Source organism: Vicugna pacos, unplaced genomic scaffold (assembly GCF_048564905.1).
Source record: "Vicugna pacos unplaced genomic scaffold, VicPac4 SAC-SAT, whole genome shotgun sequence".
In the NCBI taxonomy this organism is placed as follows: Eukaryota; Metazoa; Chordata; class Mammalia; order Artiodactyla; family Camelidae; genus Vicugna; species Vicugna pacos.
The window spans coordinates 38,736,395-38,754,922 of NW_027328721.1; positions in this window are offsets into that span (position 1 = coordinate 38,736,395).

Sequence of the window (18,528 nt, forward strand, 5' to 3'; positions counted from 1 at the left end):
CCTAATGTCTCTGTGCCAGGGAATGCTAGGGGGGTTTGCAGGATATCCCAGTGACAGAGGCTGCCTCCCCAAGGTCAGGGTGGTATATCTCGGACTTCCCCGAACAGGGAAAACCTGTGACTGATGAGAGCTGCGTGGAGTTGTCTCCCAAGCTCCCCCACGCACTGACAATGTTTCCAGAATCCTGAGCTTGGGGAGGTTCCACCATCGGTCGGCAGAGCGTGGGTTCTAACGGAATGCCTAAGCTCGTCTCCCCTGAGGAGTTTCCTAATGTCTCTGTGCCAGGGAATGCTAGGGGTTCTTGCAGGATATCCCAGTGAACGTGGCTGCCGGCCCAAGTTCTGCGAAATTATTTGTCGGACTTCCCCGAACAGGGAACACCTGTGACTGAAGGGATCTGCGTGGAATTGTCTCTCGAGGTCCCCCACGCACTGACAATGTTTCCGGAATCCTGAGCGTGGGGAGGTTCCACCAACGGTCCACAGTGCCTGAGTTCTAACGGAATGCATAAGCTCGTCTCCCCTGAGTTTTTTCCTAATGACTCTGTGCCAGGGAATGCTAGGGGGGTTTGCAGGATATCCCAGTGACAGAGGCTGCCTCCCCAAGATCAGGGAAGGTCTTTCTCGGTCTTCCCCGAAAAGGGAACACCTGTGACTGAAGAGAGCTGCGTGGAGTTGTCTCTCGAGCTCCCACAGGCACTGACAATGGTTCCGGAATCCTGAGCGTGGGGAGGTTCCACCAACGGTCGGCAGCGCGTGCGTTCTAACGGAATGCCTAAGCTCGTCTCCCTTAAGGATTTTCTTAATGTCTCTGTGCCAGGGAATGCTAGGGGGGTTTGCAGTATATCCCAGTGACAGAGGCTGCCTCCCCAAGGACATGGAAGCTATTTCTCGGACTTCCCCGAACAGGGAACACCTGTGACTGAAGAGAGCTGCGTGGAGTTGTCTCTCGAGCTGCTCCACGCACTGACAATTGTTCCGGAATCTGAGCGTGGGGAGGTTTCACCAACGGTCGGCAGTGCGTTAGTTCTAACGGAATGCCTAAGCTCGTCTCCCCTGAGGGTTTTCCTAATGTCTCTGTGCCAGGGAATGCTAGGGATGTTTGCAGGATATCCCAGGGACAGCAGCTGCCTCCCCAAGGTCAGGGAAGGTATTTCTCGGACTTCCCCGAACACGGAACCCCTGTGACTGAAGAGAGCTGCGTGGAGTTGTCTCTCGAGCTCCCCCACGCACTGACAATTGTTCCGGAATCCTGAGCGTGGGGAGTTTCCACCAACGGTCGGCAGCGCGTGAGTTCTAACGGAATGCTTAAGCTTGTCTCCCCTGAGGATTTTCCTAATGTCTCTGTGCCAGGGAATGCTAGGGGGTTTTGCAGGATATCCCAGTGACAGAGGCTGCCTCCCCAAGGTCAGGGAAGGTATTTCTCGGACTTCCCCGAACAGGGAACACCTGTGACTGAAGAGAGCTTCGTGGAGTTATCTCTCGTGCTCCCCCAAGCACTGACAATGGTTCCGGAATCCTGAGCGTGGGGAGGTTCCACCAACGTTCGGCAGCGCGTGGGTTCTAACGGAATGCCTAAGCTCGTCTCCCCTGAGGATTTTCCTAGTGTCTCTGTGCCAGGGAATGCCCGGGGTGATTGCAGGATATCCCTGTGACCGAATCTGCCTCCCCAAGCTCAGGGAAGTTATTTCTCGGACTTCCCCGAAGACGGAAACCCTGTGACTGAAGAGAACTGCGTGGAGTTGTCTCTCGAGCTCCCCCACGCAATGACAATTGTTCCGGAATCCTGAGCGTGGGGAGGTTCCACCAAAGGTCGGCAGCGTGTGAGTTCTAATGGAATGCGTTAGCTCGTCTCCCCTGAGGTTTTTCCTAATGTCTCTGTGCCAGGGAATGCAAGGGTGGTTTTCAGGATATCCCAGTGACAGAGGCTGCCTCCCCAAGGTCAGGGAAGGTATTTCTCGGACTTCCCCGAACAGGGAACACCTGTGACTGAAGATAGCTGCTTGGAGTTGTCTCTCGAGCTCCCCCACGCACTGACAATCGTTCTGGAATCCTGAGCGTGGGGAGGTTCCACCAACGGTCGGCAGCGCGTGGGTTCTAACGGAATGCCTAAGCTCGTCTCCCCTGAGATTTTTCCTAATGTCTTTGTCCCAGGGAATGCTAGGGGGTTTTGCAGTATATCCCAGTGACAGAGGCTGCCTCCCCAAGGACAGGGAAGCTATTTCTCGGACTTCCCCGAACAGGGAACACCTGTGACTGAAGAGAGCTGCGTGGAGTTGTCTCTTGAGCTGATCCACGCACTGACAATTGTTCCGGAATCTGAGCGTGGGGAGGTTTCACCAACGGTCGGCAGTGCGTTGGTTCTAACGGAATGCATAAGCTCGTCTCCCCTGAGGGTTTTCCTAATGTCTCTGTGCCAGGGAATGCTAGGGATATTTGCAGGATATCCCAGGGACAGAGGCTGCCTCCCCAAGGTCAGGGAAGTTATTTCTCGGACTTCCCCGAACACGGAACCCCTGTGACTGAAGAAAGCTGCGTGGAGTTGTCTCTCGAGCTCCCCCACGTACTGACAATTGTTCCGGAATCCTGAGCGTGGGGAGTTTCCACCAACGGTCGGCAGCGCGTGAGTTCTAACGGAATGCTTAAGCTTGTCTCCCCTGAGGATTTTCCTAATGTCTCTGTGCCAGGGAATGCTAGGGGGTTTTGCAGGATATCCCAGTGACAGAGGCTGCCTCCCCAAGGTCAGGGAAGGTATTTCTCGGACTTCCCCGAACAGGGAACACCTGTGACTGAAGAGAGCTGCGTGGAGTTATCTCTCGTGCTCCCCCAAGCACTGACAATGTTTCCGGAATCCTGAGCGTGGGGAGGTTCCACCAACGTTCGGCAGCGCGTGGGTTCTAACGGAATGCCTAAGCTCGTCTCCCCTGAGGATTTTCCTAATGTCTCTGTGCCAGGGAATGCCCGGGGTGATTGCAGGATATCCCTGGGACCGAATCTGCCTCCCCAAGATCAGGGAAGTTATTTCTCGGACTTCCCCGAAGACGGAAACCCTGTGACTGAAGAGAACTGCGTGGAGTTGTCTCTCGAGCTCCCCCACGCACTGACAATTTTTCCGGAATCCTGAGCGTGGGGAGGTTCCACCAAAGGTCGGCAGCGTGTGAGTTCTAATGGAATGCCTTAGCTCGTCTCCCCTGAGGTTTTTCCTAATGTCTCTGTGCCAGGGAATGCAAGGGTGGTTTTCAGGATATCCCAGTGACAGAGGCTGCCTCACCAAGGTCAGGGAAGGTATTTCTCGGACTTCCCCGAACAGGGAACACCTGTGACTGAAGAGAGCTGCTTGGTGTTGTCTCTCGAGCTCCCCCACGCACTGACAATGGTTCCGGAATCCTGAGCGTGGGGAGGATCCACCAACGGTCGGCAGCGCGTGGGTTCTAACGGAATGCCTAAGCTCGTCTCCCCTGAGATTTTTCCTAATGTCTTTGTCCCAGGGAATGCTAGGGGGTTTTGCAGGATATCCCAGTGACAGAGGCTGTCTCCCCAAGGACAGGGAAGCTATTTCTCGGACTTCCCCGAACAGGGAACACCTGTGACTGAAGGGAGATGCGTGGAGTTGTCTCTCGTGCTGCTCCACTCACTGACAATGGTTCTGGAATCCTGAGCGTGGGGAGGTTCCACCAACGGTCGGCAGCGCGATGGTTTTAACGGAATGCCTAAGCTCGTCTCCCCTGAGGGTTTTCCTAAGGTCTCTGTGCCAGGGAATGCTTGGGGGGTTTGCAGGATATCCCAGTGACAGAGGCTGCCTCCCCAAGGTTAGGGAAGATATTTCTCAGACTTCCCCGAACAGGGAACAACTGTGACAGAAGAGAGATGCGTGGAGTTGTCTCTCGAGCTCCCCCACGCACTGACAATCGTTCCGGAATCCTGAGCGTGGGGAGGTTCCACCAACGGTCGGTAGCGGGTGAGTTCAAACGGAAAGCCTAAGCTCGTCTCCCCTGAGGGTTTTCCTAATGTCTCTGTTCCAGGGAATGATACGGGGTTTTGCAGGATATCCCAGTGAAAGAGGCTGCCTCCTCAAAGTCAGGGAAGGTATTTCTCGGACTTCCCCGAACAGGGAACACCTGTGACTGAAGAGAGCTGCGTGGAGTTGTCTCTCGAGCTACCCCACGCACTGACAATGTTTCCGGAATCCTGAGCGTGGGGAGGTTCCACCAACGGTTGGCAGCGCGTGGATTCTAACGGAATGCTTAAGCTCGCCTCCCCTGAGATTTTTCCTAATGTCTCTGTGCCAGGGAATGCTAGGGGGGTATGCAGGTAATCCCAGTGACAGAGGCTGCCTCCCCAAGTTCAGGGAAGTTATTTCTCGGACTTCCCCGTACAGGGAACACCTGTGACTGAAGAGAGCTGCGTGGAGCTGTCTCTCGAGCTCCCCCACGCACTGACAATGGTTCCGGAATACTGAGCGTGGGGAGGTTTCACCAACGGTCGGCAGCGCGTGGGTTCTAACGGAATGCCTAAGCTCGTCTCCCCTGAGGGTTTTCCTAATGTCTCTGTGCCAGGGAATGCTAGGTGTGATTGCACGATATCCCAGTGTCCGAGTCTGCCTCCCCAAGCTCCGGGAAGTTATTTCTCGGACTTCCCCGAACAGGGAACACCTGTGAATGAAGAGAGCTGCGTGGAGATGTCTCTCGAGCTCCCCCACGCACTGACAATGGTTCCGGAATCCTGAGCGTGGGGAGGTTCCACCAACGTTCGGCAGAGCGTGGGTTCTAACGGAAAGCCTAAGCTCGTCTCCCCTGAGGGTTTTCCTAATATCTCTGTGCCAGGGAATGCTAGGGGGGTTTGCAGGATATCCCAGTGACAGAGGCTGCCTCCCCAAGGTCAGGGAAGGTATTTCTCGGACTTCCCCGAACAGGGAACACCTGTGACTGAAAAGGGCTGCGTGGAGTTGTCTCTCTAGCTCCCCCACGCACGGACAATGGTTCCGGAATCCTGAGCGTGTGGAGGTTCCACCAACGGTCGGCAGTGCGTGGGTTCTAATGGAAAGCCTAAGCTCGTCTCCCCTGAGGGTTTTCCTAATATCTCTGTGCCAGGGAATGCTAGGGTGGTTTGCAGGATATCCCAGTGACAGAGGCAGCCTCACCAAGGTCAGGAAAGGTATTTCTCGGACTTCCCCGAACAGGGAAAACCTGTGACTGAAGAGAGCTGCGTGGAGTTTTCTCTCGAGCTCCCCCACGCACTGACAATGGTTCCGGAATCCTGAGCGTGGGGAGGTTCCACCAACGTTCGGCAGCGCGTGGGTTCAAACGGAAAGCCTAATCTCGTCTCCCCTGAAGGTTTTCCTAATGTCTCTGTGCCAGGGAATGCTAGGGGGGTTTGCAGGTTATCCCAGTGACAGAGGCTGCCTCCCCAAAGTCAGGGAAAGTATTTCTCAGACTTACCCGTACAGGGAACACCTGTGACTGAAGAGAGCTGCGTGGAGTTTTCTTTCGAGCTCCCCCACGCACTGACAATTTTTCCGGAATCCTGACCGTTAGGAGGTTCCACCAACGGTCGGCAGCGCGTGGGTTCTAACGGAAAGCCTAAGCTCGTCTCCCCTGAGGGTTTTCCTAATGTCTCTGTGCCAGGGAATGCTAGGGGGTTTTGCAGGATATCCCAGTGACAGAGGCTGCCTCCTCAAAGTCAGGGAAGGTATTTCTCGGACTTCCCCAAACAGGGAACACCTGTGACTGAATTGAGCTTCGTGGAGTTGTCTCTCGAGCTCCCCCACGCACTGAAATTGTTCCGGAATCCTGAGCGTGGGGAGGTTCCACCAACGGTCGGCAGGGCGTGGGTTTAACGGAAAGCCTAAGCTCGTCTCCCCTGAGGGTTTTCCTAATGTCTCTGTGCCAGGGAATGCTAGGGGGGTTTGCAGGATATCCCAGTGACAGTGGCTGCCTCCCCAAGATCATGGAAGTTATTTCTCGGACTTCCCCGAACAGGGAACACCTGTGACTGAAGAGAGCTACGTGGAGTTGTTTCTCGAGCTCCCCCACGCACTGAAAATGGTTCCGGAATCCTGAGCGTGGGGAGGTTCCACCAACGTTCGGCAGCGCGTGGGTTCTAACGGAAAGCCTAATCTCGTCTCCCCTGAGGGTTTTCCTAATGTCTCTGTGCCAGGGAATGCTAGGGGTGTTTGCAGGATATCCCAGTGACAGAGGCTGACTCCCCAAAGTCAGGGAAGCTATTTCTCGGACTTCCCCGAACAGGGAACACCTGTGACTGAAAAGAGCTGCGTGGAGTTGTCTCTCGAGCTCCCCCACGCACTGACAATGGTTCCGGAATCCTGAGCGTGGGGAGATTCCACCAACGGTCGGCAGCGCGTGGGTTCTAATGGAAAGCCTAAGCTCGTCTCCCCTGAGGGTTTTCCTAATATCTCTGTGCCAGGGAATGCTAGGGGTGTTTGCAGGATATCCCAGTGACAGAGGCAGCCTCCCCAAGGTCAGGGAAGGTATTTCTCGGACTTCCCCGAACAGGGAACACCTGTGACTGAAGAGAGCTGCGTGGAGTTGTCTCTCGAGCTCCCCCACGCACTAACAATGGTTCCGGAATCCTGAGAGCGGGGAGGTTCCCCCAACGGTCGGCAGCGCGTGGGTTCTAACGGAAAGCCTAAGCTCGTCTCCCCTGAGTGTTTTCCTAATGTCTCTGTGCCAGGGAATGCTAGGGGGGTTTGCAGGATATCCCAGTGACAGAGGCTGCCTCCCCAAGATCAGGGAAGGTATTTCTCGGACTTCCCCGAACAGGGAACACCTGTGACTGAAGAGAGCTGCGTGGAGTTGTCTCTCGAGCTCCCCCACGCACTGACAATGTTTCCGGAATCCTGAGCGTGGGGAGGTTCCACCAACGGTCGGCAGCGCTTGGGTTCTAACGGAATGCCTAAGCTCGTCTCCCCTGAGGGTTTTCCTAATGTCTCTGTGCCAGGGAATGCTAGGGGTGTTTGCAGGATTTCCCAGTGACAGAGTATATCTTCCCAAGGTCAGGGAAGTTATTTCTCGGACTTCCCCGAAAAGGGAACACCTGTGACTGAAGAGAGCTGCGTTGAGTTGTCTCTCGAGCTCCCCCTCGCACTGACAATGGTTCCGGAATCCTGTGCGTGGGGATGTTCCACCAACGGTCGGCAGCGTGTGGGTTCTAACGGAAAGCCTAAACTCGTCTCCCCTGAGAATTTTCCTAATGTCTCTTTGCCAGGGAAAGCTAGGGGGGTTTACAGGATATTCCAGTGACAGAGGCTGCCTCCCCAAGGTCAGGGAAGGTATTTCTCGGACTTTCCCGAACAGGGAACACCTGTGACTGAAGAGAGCTGCGTGGAGTTGTCTCTCGAGCTCCCCCACGCACTGACAATGGTTCCGGAATCCTGAGCGTGGGGAGGTTACACCAACGGTCGGCAGCGCGTGGGTTCTAATGGAAAAACTAAGCTCGTATCCCCTGAGGTTTTTCCTAATGTCTCTGTGCCAGGGAATGCTAGGGGTGTTTGCAGGATATCCCAGTGACAGAGGCTGTCTCCCCAAGGTCAGGGAAGGTATTTCTCAGACTTACCCGAACAGGGAACACCTGTGTCTTAAGAGAGCTGCGTGGAGTTGTCTCTCGAGCTCCCCCACGCACTGACAATCGTTCCGGAATCCTGAGCGTGGGGAGGTTCCACCAACGGTCGGCAGCGGGTGAGTTCAAACGGAAAGCCTAAGCTCGTCTCCCCTGAGGGTTTTCCTAATGTCTCTGTTCCAGGGAATGATACGGGGTTTTGCAGGATATCCCAGTGAAAGTGGCTGCCTCCTCAAAGTCAGGGAAGGTATTTCTCGGACTTCCCCGAACAGGGAACACCTGTGACTGAAGAGAGCTGCGTGGAGTTGTCTCTCGAGCTACCCCACGCACTGACAATGTTTCCGGAATCCTGAGCGTGGGGAGGTTCCACCAACGGTCGGCAGCGCGTGGGTTCTAACGGAATGCTTAAGCTCGCCTCCCCTGAGTTTTTTCCTAATGTCTCTGTGCCAGGGAATGCTAGGGGGGTATGCAGGTTATCCCAGTGACAGAGGCTGCCTCCCCAAGTTCAGGGAAGGTATTTCTCGGACTTCCCCGAACAGAGAATTCCTGTGACTGAAGAGAGCTGCGTGGAGCTGTCTCTCGAGCTCCCCCACGCACTGACAATGGTTCCGGAATACTGAGCGTGGGGAGGTTTCACCAACGGTCGGCAGAGCGTGGGTTTTAACGGAATGCCTAAGCTCGTCTCCCCTGAGGGTTTTCCTAATGTCTCTGTGCCAGGGAATGCTAGGTGTGATTGCACGATATCCCAGTGTCCGAGTCTGCCTCCCCAAGCTCAGGGAAGTTATTTCTCGGACTTCCCCGAACAGGGAACAACTGTGAATGAAGAGAGCTGCGTGGAGATGTCTCTCGAGCTCCCCCACGCACTGACAATGGTTCCGGAATCCTGAGCGTGGGGGGGTTCCACCAACGTTCGGCAGAGCGTGGGTTCTAACGGAAAGCCTAAGCTCGTCTCCCCTGAAGGTTTTCCTAATGTCTCTGTGCCAGGGAATGCTAGGGGGGTTTGCAGGTTATCCCAGTGACAGAATCTGCCTCCCCAAGGTCAGGGAATTTATTTCTCGGACTTCCGGGAACAGGGAACACCTGTGACTGAAGAGAGCTGCGTGGAGTTGTCTCTCGAGCTCCCCCACGCACTGACAATGGTTCCGGAATCCTGAGCGTGGGGAGGTTCCACCAACGGTCGGCAGCGCGTGGGTTCTAACGGAATGGCTTAGCTCGTCTCCCCTGAGGGTTTTCCTAATTTCTCTCTTCCAGGGAATGCTAGGGGTGATTGCAGGATATCCCAGTGTCAGAATCTGCCTCCCCAAGGTCAGGGAAGTTATTTCTCGGACTTCCGGGAACAGGGAACACCTGTGACTGAAGAGAGCTGCGTGGAGTTGTCTCTCGAGCTCCTCCACGCACTGACAATCGTTCCAGAATCCTGAGCGTGGGGAGGTTCCACCAACGGTCGGCAGCGCGTTGGTTCTAACGGAATGCCTAAGCTCGTCTCCCCTGAGTGTTTTCCTAATGTCTCTCTGCCAGGGAATGCTAGGGGCGTTTGCAGGATATCCCAGAGTCAGAGACTGCCTCCCGAAGGTCCGGGAAGTTATTTTTCGGGCTTCCCCGAACAGGGAACACCTGTGACTGAAGAGAGGTGTGTGGAGTTGTCTCTCGAGCTCCCCCACGCACTGACAATGGTTCCGGAATCCTGAGCGTGGGGAGGTTCCACCAACGGTCGGCAGCGCGTGGGTTCTAACGGAATGGCTTAGCTCGTCTCCCCTGAGGGTTTTCCTAATTTCTCTCTTCCAGGGAATGCTAGGGGTGATTGCAGGATATCCCAGTGTCAGAATCTGCCTCCCCAAGGTCAGGGAATTATTTCTCGGACTTCCGGGAACAGGGAACACCTGTGACTGAAGAGAGCTGCGTGGAGTTGTCTCTCGAGCTCCTCCACGCACTGACAATCGTTCCAGAATCCTGAGCGTGGGGAGGTTCCACCAACGGTCGGCAGCGCGTTGGTTCTAACGGAATGCCTAAGCTCGTCTCCCCTGAGTGTTTTCCTAATGTCTTTCTGCCAGGGAATGCTAGGGGCGTTTGCAGGATATCCCAGAGTCAGAGACTGCCTCCCGAAGGTCCGGGAAGTTATTTTTCGGGCTTCCCCGAACAGGGAACACCTGTGACTGAAGAGAGGTGTGTGGAGATGTCTCTCGAGCTCCCCCACGCTCTGACAATGGTTCCGGAATCCTGAGCGTGGGGAGGTTCCACCAACGGTCGGCAGCGCGTGGGTTCTAATGGAAAAACTAAGCTCGTCTCCCCTGAGGTTTTTCCTAATGTCTCTGTGCCAGGGAATGCTAGGGGTGTTTGCAGGATATCCCAGTGACAGAGGCTGTCTCCCCAAGGTCAGGGAAGGTATTTCTCAGACTTACCCGAACAGGGAACACCTGTGTCTTAAGAGAGCTGCGTGGAGTTGTCTCTCGAGCTCCCCCACGCACTGACAATCGTTCCGGAATCCTGAGCGTGGGGAGGTTCCACCAACGGTCGGCAGCGGGTGAGTTCAAACGGAAAGCCTAAGCTCGTCTCCCCTGAGGGTTTTCCTAATGTCTCTCTGCCAGGGAATGCTAGGGGCGTTTGCAGGATATCCCAGAGTCAGAGACTGCCTCCCGAAGGTCCGGGAAGTTATTTTTCGGGCTTCCCCGAACAGGGAACACCTGTGACTGAAGAGAGGTGTGTGGAGATGTCTCTCGAGCTCCCCCACGCTCTGACAATGGTTCCGGAATCCTGAGCGTGGGGAGGTTCCACCAACGGTCGGCAGCGCGTGGGTTCTAATGGAAAAACTAAGCTCGTCTCCCCTGAGGTTTTTCCTAATGTCTGTGTGCCAGGGAATGCTAGGGGTGTTTGCAGGATATCCCAGTGACAGAGGCTGTCTCCCCAAGGTCAGGGAAGGTATTTCTCAGACTTACCCGAACAGGGAACACCTGTGTCTTAAGAGAGCTGCGTGGAGTTGTCTCTCGAGCTCCCCCACGCACTGACAATCGTTCCGGAATCCTGAGCGTGGGGAGGTTCCACCAACGGTCGGCAGCGGGTGAGTTCAAACGGAAAACCTAAGCTCGTCTCCCCTGAGGGTTTTCCTAATGTCTCTGTTCCAGGGAATGATACGGGGTTTTGCAGGATATCCCAGTGAAAGAGGCTGCCTCCTCAAAGTCAGGGAAGGTATTTCTCGGACTTCCCCGAACAGGGAACACCTGTGACTGAAGAGAGCTGCGTGGAGTTGTCTCTCGAGCTCCCCCACGCACTGACAATGGTTCCGGAATCCTGAGCGTGGGGAGGTTCCACCAACGTTCGGCAGCGCGTGGGTTCTAACGGAAAGCCTAATCTCGTCTCCCCTGAGGGTTTTCCTAATGTCTCTGTGCCAGGGAATGCTAGGCGGGTTTGCAGGATATCCCAGTGACAGAGGCTGCCTCCCCAAGGTCATGGAAGTTATTTCTCGGACTTCCCCGAACAGGGAACACCTGTGAATGAAGAGAGCTGCGTGGAGTTGTCTCTCGAGCTCCCCCACACACTGACAATTGTTCCGGAATCCTGAGCGTGTGGAGGTTCCAGCAACGGTCGGCAGCGCGTGGGTTCTAACGGAAAGCCTAAGCTCGTCTCCCCTGAGGGTTTTCCTAATGTCTCTGTGCCAGGGAATGCTAGGGGGATTTGCAGGATATTCCAGTGACAGAGGCTGCCTCCCCAAGGTAAGGGAAGGTATTTCTCGGACTTCCCCGAACAGGGAACACCTGTGACTGAAGAGAGGTGTGTGGAGATGTCTCTCGAGCTCCCCCACGCTCTGACAATGGTTCCGGAATCCTGAGCGTGGGGAGATTCCACCAACGGTCGGCAGCGCGTGGGTTCTAATGGAAAAACTAAGCTCGTCTCCCCTGAGGTTTTTCCTAATGTCTCTGTGCCAGGGAATGCTAGGGGTGTTTGCAGGATATCCCAGTGACAGAGGCTGTCTCCCCAAGGTCAGGGAAGGTATTTCTCAGACTTACCCGAACAGGGAACACCTGTGTCTTAAGAGAGCTGCGTGGAGTTGTCTCTCGAGATCCCCCACGCACTGACAATCGTTCCGGAATCCTGAGCGTGGGGAGGTTCCACCAACGGTCGGCAGCGGGTGAGTTCAAACGGAAAGCCTAAGCTCGTCTCCCCTGAGGGTTTTCCTAATGTCTCTGTTCCAGGGAATGATACGGGGTTTTGCAGGATATCCCAGTGAAAGAGGCTGCCTCCTCAAAGTCAGGGAAGGTATTTCTCGGACTTCCCCGAACAGGGAACACCTGTGACTGAAGAGAGCTGCGTGGAGTTGTCTCTCGAGCTCCCCCACGCACTGACAATGGTTCCGGAATCCTGAGCGTGGGGAGGTTCCACCAACGGTCGGCAGCGCGTGGGTTCTAACGGAATGGCTTAGCTCGTCTCCCCTGAGGGTTTTCCTAATTTCTCTCTTCCAGGGAATGCTAGGGGTGATTGCAGGATATCCCAGTGTCAGAATCTGCCTCCCCAAGGTCAGGGAATTTATTTCTCGGACTTCCGGGAACAGGGAACACCTGTGACTGAAGAGAGCTGCGTGGAGTTGTCTCTCGAGCTCCTCCACGCACTGACAATCGTTCCAGAATCCTGAGCGTGGGGAGGTTCCACCAACGGTCGGCAACGCGTTGGTTCTAACGGAATGCCTAAGCTCGTCTCCCCTGAGTGTTTTCCTAATGTCTCTCTGCCAGGGAATGCTAGGGGCGTTTGCAGGATATCCCAGAGTCAGAGACTGCCTCCCGAAGGTCCGGGAAGTTATTTTTCGGGCTTCCCCGAACAGGGAACACCTGTGACTGAAGAGAGGTGTGTGGAGATGTCTCTCGAGCTCCCCCACGCTCTGACAATGGTTCCGGAATCCTGAGCGTGGGGAGGTTCCACCAACGGTCGGCAGCGCGTGGGTTCTAATGGAAAAACTAAGCTCGTCTCCCCTGAGGTTTTTCCTAATGTCTCTGTGCCAGGGAATGCTAGGGGGGTTTGCAGGATATTCCAGTGACAGAGGCTGCCTCCCCAAGGTCAGGGAATGTATTTCTCGGACTTCCCAGAACAGGGAACACCTGTGAATGAAGAGAGCTGCGTGGAGTTGTCTCTCGAGCTCCCCCACGCACTGACAATCGTTCCGGAATCCTGAGCGTGGGGAGGTTCCACCAACGGTCGGCAGCGGGTGAGTTCAAACGGAAAGCCTAAGCTCGTCTCCCCTGAGGGTTTTCCTAATGTCTCTGTTCCAGGGAATGATACGGGGTTTTGCAGGATATCCCAGTGAAAGAGGCTGCCTCCTCAAAGTCAGGGAAGGTATTTCTCGGACTTCCCCGAACAGGGAACACCTGTGACTGAAGAGAGCTGCGTGGAGTTGTCTCTCGAGCTCCCCCACGCACTGACAATGGTTCCGGAATCCTGAGCGTGGGGAGGTTCCACCAACGTTCGGCAGCGCGTGGGTTCTAACGGAAAGCCTAATCTCGTCTCCCCTGAGGGTTTTCCTAATGTCTCTGTGCCAGGGAATGCTAGGCGGGTTTGCAGGATATCCCAGTGACAGAGGCTGCCTCCCCAAGGTCAGGGAAGTTATTTCTCGGACTTCCCCGAACAGGGAACACCTGTGAATGAAGAGAGCTGCGTGGAGTTGTCTCTCGAGCTCCCCCACACACTGACAATTGTTCCGGAATCCTGAGCGTGGGGAGGTTCCAGCAACGGTCGGCAGGGCGTGGGTTCTAACGGAAAGCCTAAGCTCGTCTCCCCTGAGGGTTTTCCTAATGTCTCTGTGCCAGGGAATGCTAGGGGTTTTGCAGGATATCCCAGTGACAGCGGATAACTCGCCAAGTTCAGGGAAGTTATTTCTCGGACTTCCCCGAAAAGGGAACACCTGTGACTGAAGAGAGCTCCGTGGAGTTGTCTCTCGAGCTCCCCCACGCAATGATAATGGTTCCGGAATCCTGAGCGTGTGGAGGTTCCACCAACGGTCGGCAGCGCGTTGGTTCTAACGGAAAGCCTAAGCTCGTCTCCCTTGAGGATTTTCCTAATGTCTCTGTGCCAGGGAATGCTAGGGGGGTTTGCAGGATATTCCAGTGACAGAGGCTGCCTCCCCAAGGTCAGGGAAGGTATTTCTCGGACTTCCCCGAACAGGGAACACCTGTGAATTAAGAGAGCTCCGTGGAGTTGTCTCTCGAGCTCCCCCACGCACTGACAATGTTTCCGGAACCCTGAGAGTGGGGAGGTTCCACCAACGGTCGGCAGCGCGTGGGTTCTAACGGAAAGCCTAAGCTTGTCTCCCCTGAGGGTTTTCCTAATGTCTCTGTGCCAGGGAATGCTAGGGGGTTTTGCAGGATATCCCAGTGACAGAGGCTGCCTCCTCAATGTCAGGGAAGGTATTTCTCGGACTTCCCCGAACAGGGAACACCTGTGACTGAAGAGAGCTGCGTGGAGTTGTCTCTCGAGCTCCCCCACGCAATGACAATGGTTCCGGAATCCTGAGCGTGGGGAGGTTCCACCAACGGTCGGCAGCGCGTGGGTTCTATCGGAAAGCCTAAACTCGTCCCCCCTGAGGGTTTTCCTAATATCTCTGTGCCAGGGAATGCTAGGGGGGTTTGCAGGATATCCCAGTGACAGAGGCTGCCTCCCCAAGTTCAGGGAAGTTATTTCTCAGACTTCCCCGAACAGGGAACACCTGTGACTGAAGAGAGCTGCGTGGAGTTGTCTCTCGAGCTCACCCACGCACTGACAATGGTTCCGGAATCCTGAGCGTGGGGAGGTTCCACCAACGGTCGGCAGCGCGTGGGTTCTAATGGAAAGCCTAAGCTCGTCTCCCCTGAGGATTTTCCTTATATCTCTTTGCCAGGGAATGCTAGGGGGGTTTGCAGGATATCCCAGTGACAGAGGCAGCCTCCCCAAAGTCAGGGAAGGTATTTCTCGGACTTCCCCGAACAGGGAACACCTGTGACTGAAGAGAGCTGCGTGGAGTTGTCTCTCGAGCTCCCCCACGCACTGACAATGGTTCCGGAATCCTGAGCGAGGGGAGGTTCCACCAACGTTCGGCAGCGCGTGGGTTCAAACGGAAAGCCTAATCTCGTCTCCCCTGAGGGTTTTCCTAATGTCTCTGTGCCAGGGAATGCTAGGGGGTTTTGCAGGTTATCCCAGTGTCAGAGGCTGCCTCCCCAAGTTCAGTGAAGGTATTTCTCGGACTTCCCCGAAAAGGGAACACCTGTGACTGAAGAGAGCTGCGTGGAGTTGTCTCTCGAGCTCCCCCACGCACTGACAATGGTTCCGGAATCCTGAGCGTGGGGAGGTTCCACCAACGGTCGGCAGCGCGTGGGTTCTAACGGAATGGCTTAGCTCGTCTCCCCTGAGGGTTTTCCTAATTTCTCTCTTCCAGGGAATGCTAGGGGTGATTGCAGGATATCCCAGTGTCAGAATCTGCCTCCCCAAGGTCAGGGAATTTATTTCTCGGACTTCCGGGAACAGGGAACACCTGTGAATGAAGAGAGCTGCGTGGAGTTGTCTCTCGAGCTCCTCCACGCACTGACAATCGTTCCAGAATCCTGAGCGTGGGGAGGTTCCACCAACGGTCGGCAGCGCGTTGGTTCTAACGGAATGCCTAAGCTCGTCTCCCCTGAGTGTTTTCCTAATGTCTCTCTGCCAGGGAATGCTAGGGGCGTTTGCAGGATATCCCAGAGTCAGAGACTGCCTCCCGAAGGTCCGGGAAGTTATTTTTCGGGCTTCCCCGAACAGGGAACACCTGTGACTGAAGAGAGGTGTGTGGAGATGTCTCTCGAGCTCCCCCACGCTCTGACAATGGTTCCGGAATCCTGAGCGTGGGGAGGTTCCACCAACGGTCGGCAGCGCGTGGGTTCTAATTGAAAAACTAAGCTCGTCTCCCCTGAGGTTTTTCCTAATGTCTCTGTGCCAGGGAATGCTAGGGGGGTTTGCAGGATATCCCAGTGTCAGAGGCTGCCTCCCAAACTCAGGGAAGGTATTTCTCGGACTTCCCCGAACAGGGAACACCTGTGACTGAAGAGAGCTGCGTGGAGTTGTCTCTCGAGCTCCCCCACGCACTGACAATGGTTCCGGAATCCTGAGTGTTGGGAGGTTCCAGCAACGGTCGGCAGCGCGTGGGTTCTAACGGAATGCCTAAGCTCGTCTCCCCTGAGGGTTTTCCTAATTTCTCTCTTCCAGGGAATGCTTGGGGTGATTGCAGGATATCCCAGTGTCAGAATCTGCCTCCCCAAGGTCAGGGAAGTTATTTCTCGGACTTCCGGGAAAAGGGAACACCTGTGACTGAAGAGAGCTGCGTGGAGTTGTCTCTCGAGCTCCTCCACGCACTGACAATCGTTCCAGAATCCTGAGCGTGGGGAGGTTCCACCAACGGTCGGCAGCGCGTTGGTTCTAACGGAATGCCTAAGCTCGTCTCCCCTGAGTGTTTTCCTAATGTCTCTCTTCCAGGGAATGCTAGGGGCGTTTGCAGGATATCCCAGAGTCAGAGACTGCCTCCCGAAGGTCAGGGAAGTTATTTCTCGGACTTCCCCGTACAGGGAACACCTGTGACTGAAGAGAGGTGTGTGGAGATGTCTCTCGAGCTCCCCCACGCTCTGACAATGGTTCCGGAATCCTGAGCGTGGGGAGGTTCCACCAACGGTCGGCAGCGGGTGGGTTCTAACGGAATGTCTAAGCTCGTCTCCCCTGAGGGTTTTCCTAATGTCTCTGTGCCAGGGAATTCTAGGGGGTTTTGCAGGATATCCCAGTGAAAGAGGCTGCCTCCCCAGGGTCAGGGAAGATATTTCTCGGACTTCCCCGAACAGGGAACACCTGTGACTGAAGAGAGCTGCGTGGAGTTGTCTCTCGAGCTCCCAAATGCACTGACAATCGTTCAGGAATCCTGAGCGTGGGGAGGTTCCAGCAACGGTCGGCAGCGCGTGGGTTCTAATGGAATGCCTAAGCTCGTCTCCCCTGAGGGTTTTCTTAATGTCTCTGTGCCAGGGAATGCTAGGGGGTTTTGCAGATATCCCAGTGACCGAGGCTGCCTCCCCAAGGTAATTGAAGGTTTTTCTCGGACTTCCCCAAACAGGGAACACCTGTGACTGAAGAAAGCTGCGTGGAGTTGTCTCTCGAGCTCCCCCACACACTGAAAATGTTTCAGGAATCCTGAGCGTGGGGAGGTTCCAACAACGGTCGGCAGCGCGTGGTTACTAACGGAATGCCTAAGCTCGTCTCCCCAGCTGGTTTTACTAATTTCTCTTTGCCAGGGAATGCTAGGGGGGTTTGCAGGATATCCTAGTGACAGAGGCTAACTCCCCTTGGTCAGAGAACCTATTTCTCGGACTTCCACGAAAAGGGAACACCTGTGACTGAAGAGAGAAGCGTGGAGTTGTCTCTCGAGCTCCCACAGGCACTGACAATGGTTCCGGAATCCTGAGCGTGGGGAGGTTCCACCAACGGTCGGCAGCGCGTGGGTTCTTACGGAATGCCTAAGCTCGTCTCCCCTGAGGGTTTTCCTAATGTCTCTGTGCCAGGGAATCCTAGGGGGCTTGCAGGATATACCAGTGACTGAAGCTTCCTCCCCAAGTTCAGGTAAGGTATTTCTCGGACTTCCCCGAACAGGGAACACCTGTGACTGAAGAGAGCTGCGTGGAATTGTCTCTCGAGTTTCCCCACGCACTGACAATGGTTTTGGGATCCTGAGCGTGGGGAGGTACCACCAACGGTCCACAGGGCGTGGGTTCTAACGGAATGCATAAGCTCGTCTCCCCTGAGAGTTTTCCTAATGTCTCTGTGCCAGGGAATGCTAGGGGGGTATACAGGATATCCCAGTGTCAGAGTCTGCCTCCCCAAGGTCAGGGAAGATATTTCTCGGACTTCCCCGAACAGGGAACACCTGTGACTGAAGAGAGCTGCGTGGAGATGTCTCTCGAGCTCCCCCACGCACTGACAATGGTTCCGGAATCCTGAGCGTGGGGAGGTTCCATCAACGGTCGGCAGCGCGTTGGTTCTAACGGAATGCCTAAGCTCATCTCCCCTGAGGGTGTTCCTAATGTCTCTCTGCCAGGGAATGCTAGGGGTGATTCCAGGATATCCATGGGTCAGAGTCTGCCTCCACAAGGTCAGGGAAGTTATTTCTCGGACTTCCCCGAACAGGGAACACCTGTGACTGAAGAGAGCTGCGTGGAGTTGTCTCTCGAGCTCCTCCACGCACTGACAATGGTTCCAGAATCCTGAGCGTGGGGAGGTTCCACCAACGGTCGGCAGTGCGTTGGTTCTAACGGAATGCCTAAGCTCGTCTCCCCTGAGGGTTTTCCTAATGTCTCTCTGCTAGGGAATGCTTGGGGGGTTTGCAGGATATCCCAGTGTCAGAGGCTGCCTCCCCAAGGTCAGGGAAGTTATTTCTCGGACTTCCCCGAACACGGAACACCTGTGACTGAAGAGAGGTGTGTGGAGTTGTCTCTCGAGCTCCCCCACGATCTGACAATCGTACCGGAATCCTGAGCGTGGGGTGGTTCCAACAATGGTCGGCAGCGCGTGGGTTCAAACGGAATGCCTAAGCTCGTCTCCCCTGAGGTTTTTCCTAATATCTCTGTGCCAGGGAATGCTAGGGGTTTTGCAGGATATCCCAGTGACAGAGGCTGCATCCCCATGTTCAGGGAAGTTATTTCTCGAACTTCCCCGAACAGGGTACACCTGTGACTGAAGAGAGCTGCGTGGAGTTGTCTCTCGAGCTCCCACACGTACTGACAATGGTTCCAGAATCCAGAGGGTGGGGAGGTTCCACCAACGATCGGCAGCGCGTAGGTTCTAACGGAATGCGTAAACTCATACCCCCTGAGGGTTTTCGTAGTTTCTCTGTGCCAGGGAATGCTAGGGGCGTTTGCAGGATATCTCAGTGACAGAGGCTGCCTCCCCAAGGTCAGGGAATTTATTTCTCGGACTTCCACGAACAGGGAACACC